The sequence below is a fragment of the Nicotiana sylvestris genome, chromosome 6, assembly GCF_000393655.2.
Source record: "Nicotiana sylvestris chromosome 6, ASM39365v2, whole genome shotgun sequence".
Classification (NCBI taxonomy): Eukaryota; Viridiplantae; Streptophyta; class Magnoliopsida; order Solanales; family Solanaceae; genus Nicotiana; species Nicotiana sylvestris.
The window spans coordinates 161,930,181-161,936,773 of NC_091062.1; the positions used below are offsets into that span (position 1 = coordinate 161,930,181).

The 6,593-nt window shown below is 34.1% G+C and overlaps 1 long non-coding RNA gene across 1 annotated transcript; it reads left to right on the forward strand.

Annotated features, from left to right (window-relative positions):
* The first annotated feature begins 6,008 nt into the window (after positions 1-6,008).
* Positions 6,009-6,248, forward strand: LOC104228534 (uncharacterized). The gene is made up of 2 exons (XR_711361.2): positions 6,009-6,117; positions 6,188-6,248. It is a non-coding gene; the product is annotated as an uncharacterized lncRNA (long non-coding RNA).
* Positions 6,249-6,593: the final 345 nt, after the last annotated feature.

Below are 6,593 nucleotides of genomic sequence, written 5' to 3' on the forward strand. Positions count from 1 at the left end.
GCAGTATATAGTGGCTTTGTATACGAATATAGGACAATAGTATTCTAGCAAATTAAAGGACAGACTCTTTAAGGACATTGATTTTCATGTTTCAAAACCCTTTCTTCTTAATTACCTTCTTTATTCAATTTTCTAACACTTATAATTATGCGACTATAAAATCCCATGCATCTATAAGTGTCTAGTACTGGTTATTCGGGAAGATTCCCTATAAATATGGAATCATACTCTCCTTCTCGTGCAGCTACAAGTGTCTTTTTCAGTATGAGTCCAATCCTTTGCTTTTTCTGTACACATCATGTGGTGCTTCTATTACTTTCTTCCTTTTATTTTTTGTGTTTTTCCTCCAGGGTACGCTCTAACTTTTGAAAGAGCGAGCATATATCCTTTAAGCATTCGACACGCTTCTTACTTTAAATGGCATGGACGGTTCAACAAGACTGATGACCTAAAGCTAAACTATATTAAGAAAGAGACTTCTTAGGTTTACTTCATAAAATTTATACAATAAGGAGACGCGAAAGAGTTTTTTTTTTTTTTTAATTTATGGATCAATCAAACATGTGAAAGTAGTTAAATCAAAGCAATTGAGTTGAAATTATAAAGTGAAATCTCAAAAACATAAAAAGGAAATGAATGAACATGGCGGAGGAAAAATTAGAATTGAAGTGGGAGGTAAATAGTAGGTAAATATAGTACTATAACTAATGAGGGAGAAAATTATCATTATTTACTCACTCATTTTCACAACCTCAACCAAATAAAAAATGTTAAAATTTTAAATCTTTTATTAAAGATAATTACACAATATATAACAATATATTTTGTATATTACATAATGGTATAATGGTATACTTTTTTGGTCCTTTTAGAATTTGGGGCCTAAGGCAATGGCTTGAGTAGCCTTACCCTCCGGCCGACCCTGAATGCGCGATATCTGTACGCTATTAGATGAATAATTCAAGTGATTCATCCCACACTATATATAGCTTCTGTCATCATATTTTTTATCATAATCAAATATGCAGGATGCGCTTAAATCTCACAAGATAATGTGTTCTATGAACGGAAACTAGCTATTGATAAATTAATACTAGTCAAATGTACTCTTTTGATTGATCGATAGCAAGCTAAATAAAATGTGATGATAATGTGGTTGTTAATGCGCTATTAATCAGACTATATGTACTAAAGATCATCCATGGCATTGGTGTAGCCACCCTATGTCAAGGGTGGTCAAGCGCATACATTTCGTCGAAAAATTGTACTGTGTATATAAGTTAAATATATACTACTTTTATACGGTTATATATTATAGTTTGCACGCCCTTAACACAATTGAGTGAGGCAGTCCAACGGCTAGGGTGTTCAAAGTGATTGTTGTTCACATGTTCAAAGTTCTGCCCATTTTATTTGCCAAAACTAAATAGAGACCACCGTACCATGTGTGGTTTATTTGACTCTTTTGCAATCTAAAAAACTTTCTTAATAAAATAATTCTTAAAACTTAAAATTTATGTAGAAATAAAAAAATTTATAATTTAAAAATCAAACTCAACAAAAATTTTGATACACCACCATTCATCACTACAAAAAATTGGAATTATTGCGGCGCCGCAATATATATCATATGACATTTTTTTTACAATTACGGCGGTTCCAAACCGCCACTAATGTTTCTTTATTAAAAATATTATGCCATCAAAACAGACGGTCTCTTTCTCTCTACACCTCTCTCTTTCTCTCTAAAACCCTAAATAAATATGCATCAATTTCACTCCCCCAAATCGTTTAAGGTCTAATTAAATAGACGTTTTGCTATAGCTTTTATGTAAGGAGATCAGATTTCAAGTTGTTTAAGGTAATGTGTTTGAGACTTTTTTATAATCCAGTTTCAAGTTGTTCGTGTAATTCCTTTCAAAATGCCGTTGATTTCACTGATTTAAGGCGTGCATGTGTGTATTGGATGGATATCAGTTTAAATCACTAATTTTAGCCATGAATTTCACTGATTTAGGTTTCGATTTTGCTGATTTAGCCATTAATTTCATTGATTTTAGGCGTGCATGTGTGTGTATTGGACGAAGATCAGTTTAAATCACTGATTTTAGCTGTCGATTCACTGCTTAAGCCATCAATTTCACCGTTTGGCAGTCAATTTTTTTGATTCGACCGTCGATTTCACTAGTTTAGCTCTCCATTTCTGCTAATAGTTTTATTTCTTTTTTCTTTTATTTTTGTGTCAAGTTTTGTTACTTTTCTGGTGTTTGTTTAAATTTTGACATTTTTAATTTTTGTTCTACTAATATTATAACCTAATAATCATTTATGGCCTTGATAGGTAGCCGAAGAATCTAAAACAGTTGGTAAAGCTATTGGGATCGACGTCGACAAAATTATATTTGATAGGTCGACAAAAGAGCAAGATTTTCTTCTTTGCTTGGTATGTCATAATTTCAGGCAGAACATGTATAACTACTGAATTTTTGTCAAAGACTGGTGTGCATCTTAAATTGGAAATTGTACTAGTTTTAGACTCTTTACATCTGCTTACACAGTCCTCTGTGAATGTTGATGTAACTTTAATCCGTATGTGCAAAGGGCATTCTGCTCTCATTGCAAAATGAACGATCTTAAACATTTACACTGTTGATTAAAACGAATGTAAGCTAATTAACCCATAATAAGATATGATATCTGTACTTTACTTGAGTACTCAACACAAATTTTTGGCAATAACAAGGTTAAGACTCAGTTTAATGGAAATAGACTCAAGGACATGTAAATAACCTTCTGTTCTCTTTCCCTCTAATACAAAAGAACCTCAATAGTTTTTGTTATTATTGTTGTTATGTAATTTAACATGTTATAACAAATTATTTACACAATTACTCTACTCTTCATATTATTAGATTATGTTTGTTATAAACAATTACCGGCTATTGCCGGTAAATTTCTGAAGTGAAAACTCAATATGTATATCAACCATAGCAGTGAAAAGAAATAAGTTACAAATACTGTTGCATTGAATAATATGCTGAGAATAAGTATGCAGAAGAACTGACATATTGATCTTACAGAGGGAAAACTTGTTCCATCCAATTTTCACCCTTATTTCTTTTGTTGTTCTGACTAAATGATTCTGGTTTTCTGCTATTCTAGTTACTGTACCTCTGAGCTTATACATAGGAATTCTACAGAATGAGGATTGACAAAAATACTTTAGTTCTGCATTGTTATATCCACTGATGTGCACAACAATCAAATACTGTTATGTATATCACTGTTTGTTTGGTGTTTCCTCATTCTTGTCGAAGTTAAAAATTGAACAGACACAACTCAATCAAATAGGGACAATCATTATTGAGAAAATATAGTACAACATAGCAATAGCCAACAATTGGATCGGATTTGTGAATAATAGAAAATTCTGGTTGTGATAGTTTTCTTTTCTTTATTTATTTGTCGCTTTGGTTTCTGTTTACATATTCGTCAGAAGTTAAAAAGTATGATTAAGTGATTATTATTCTTTTGATTTTCATATAGTGGCTATGAACTAGCTTTTTCATTTTGATATTATGATGTTATCATATATCTTCTTTTCTAGCTATGCCCATTGATAAATCTTGGATTAGCAAACCACGAAATATACTTGAATACGCAGATGGGCTTACAAAATTTCTGGATTTTGCTTTTGAGTATGGGTCTATTGATGGGCGTGTAATTAAGTGTCCGTGTCCGAAATGTGATTTTAACAAGTGGTAAAGAAGAAATGTAGTTGAAGAACACCTGACTTGTAAGTCTTTTCCAAAAAATTATAAAGTTTGGTATTTGCATGGTAAAGAATCAAATGCAACTATGCCACAAACGTTTCAGAGCACACATGTCATTGAAGAAACTCTGCAGCCCCAAGATCCAATGGTAACCATGATTAACGATGCATTTGGATTCATAGGGAATAATGTCAATGAGCCTGGTGTGTCTTGTGAGCCTATGAATAGTGAAGAAACATTTAATGAAGGGCATAATGAAGAATATGCATAGTTCTATGAGCTGGTAGAAGATGACAATCAACCATTATATGAAGGGTGCGCGAAGTATTCCAAATTGTGCTTTTTAGTCAAATTGTATCATATCAAGTGTTTGTATCGAATGACTGACAAAGCGATGAGTATGATATTAGAATTGTTAAAAGATGCCTTTGAAGATGCCAAGATTCCTGTTTCTTTTTATGAGGCCAAAAAAACCATCAACAAACTTGGTCTTAATTATACCAAGATCCATACTTGCCCAAATGATTGTATGTTATATTTTGGGGAAGATGAAGGCTTACAAGAATGCAAAAAGTGCAAGACATCTAGGTGGAAGGACAATAAAAAGAAGCAGCCCGCAAAGATTTTGTGCTACTTTCCACTAAAGCCAAGGCTACAGTGATTGTTCATGTGCTGTAAAACTGCTGAGTCTATGAGATGGCATTCTTCTGCGGGTAACCAAGATGGATTGATGAGGCATCCAAGGGATTCTCAAGCTTGGAAAGCATTTGACTTGCTTCATCCTGAATTTGTTGTAGACCCTCGGAATATGCGACTAGGCCTAGCTAGTGACGGTTTCAATCCTTTTGGAGAAATGGCAACAAACTATAGTATTTGACATGTGATTCTTATTCCATACAATCGTCCTCCTTGGGAGTGCATGAAATAAACTTCATTCATTCTTTCAATGATCATTCCAGGAAAACAAATACCCGGCAATGACATTGACGTGTACTTACAACCTCTTATCCAAGAGTTGAGAGAATTGTGGTACGATGGAGTACAGACATTACACTCTTCAAAGAATGAAAATTTTAAAATGCGAGCAGCCTTGATGTGAACAATTAGTGATTTTCCCGGGCTTGGCACCTTATCTGGATGGAACACATACACTCAGTTTGCTTGTCCCACATGTAACTTTGATACAGACTCTTGCTGGCTGAAGCATAGTAGAAAATGGTGTTTCATGGGTCATCATCGTTTTCTTGAAAGCGGCCATTGGTTTAGATTGCAACGTGTCCGTTTTAATGGGAAAATCGAGCAACGGGAGCCACCAATAGCATTATCAGGGTCAGACATATTGAAACAAATGGAGTGAATCAATAATAGTTTTGGGAAAGTACCTGAGTCGAATGCTAAAGGTAAAAGAACTCGAGGAAAAACTATTGCTGAAGATGGACTGAAATAATGGAGAAAGAGAAGCATATTCTTTGATCTTCCTTATTGGGAATCTAACTTGTTGCGTCATAATCTAGACCTTATGCACATTGAGAAGAATATGTGTGAGAATGTGATATATACTTTGCTCAATGATACTTAAAAATCAAAAGACAATCTTAAAACTTGGAATGATCTTAGAGAAATGGGTATAAGAAAGGAACTTTGGGCAGATGAGAGTGGAAGCTATCGTCCAGCCTTGTTCACTCTTTTAAATTCAAAGAAAAGTGAATTTAAGAAAGACATATTTTTGCGGACTTTAAAAAATGTCAAAATGCCCGATAGATACGCTAGCAACATTTCAAGATGTGTCGACTTGAAACAACAAAATCTCAAATCAATGAAGAGTCATGATTTTCACATTCTCATGCAGCACTTGTTACCAATTGCCATACGTAATGTTTTACCAGACAAAGTGACTGCAATATTAATAGAGTTGAGTTCGTTCTTCCGTCAACTCTGTACCAAAAGCTTAAGTCCCTTAGACCTTGACAGGCTCCAATCTCGGTATTTTATCACCATGAATCACCTAAAAATGTTATTACCTCCTACATTCTTTACAATCATGGTTCATTTATCTTGTCATCTAGCTGGTGAGGCAAAACTTGGGGGACCTCAACAGTGTTGGTGGATATATCCTATCGAGAGGATACATCCACTAACAGAGTCTCGTCATAGAATGGCATTCCAGTTTCATCAACTAATAGAGTCTCGTCACAGAATGGTATTCCATCTTTATCAACTAATAGAGTCTTGTCACAGAATGACATTCCATCTTCATCATCTAATGGAGTCTCTTCACAACCAACTACACATAGACGAGTTACTGATGACTCGGAGTCTCGTGATTGGGTTGTCGATGTTATAGGTACATATAAATTATAAATGATTTTGTTTTCCTCGATTAATATTTTTATATGTTCTTTATTTTGTTGCAGATGAACGTCAAGTGATAAAATCTATTAGGTTGAAGGTTCAGGATGTCCATAACTTGGAGAATGGATCGCGTATAATTGTAGAATGTGATGAGTTTGCTCAACCTATTGGAAAATCAACCGGCCTTCTTGCAGGATTTTTGGGGCAGCTTGCTACAAATCCTCAATACTTTCCTATTGGTTTCGAGAGTTGGGCATCCATGCCTAAACCTTTTGTGAACCGTGCTTTTAATGATTTCGTAATGGTAATGCCTTTTAATTCTTTTGCTTAGTTTGTATGTTATAGTTCTGTCAGCATTAAACTAATATATATTATTTTTGTGAAGTCTCAGTTTTCCTTTATGAGTGATCCACAAAAGGTAAAAGGTTGGACTAACAATTCACTTAACAAAAAGTGGAAGGAATTCAG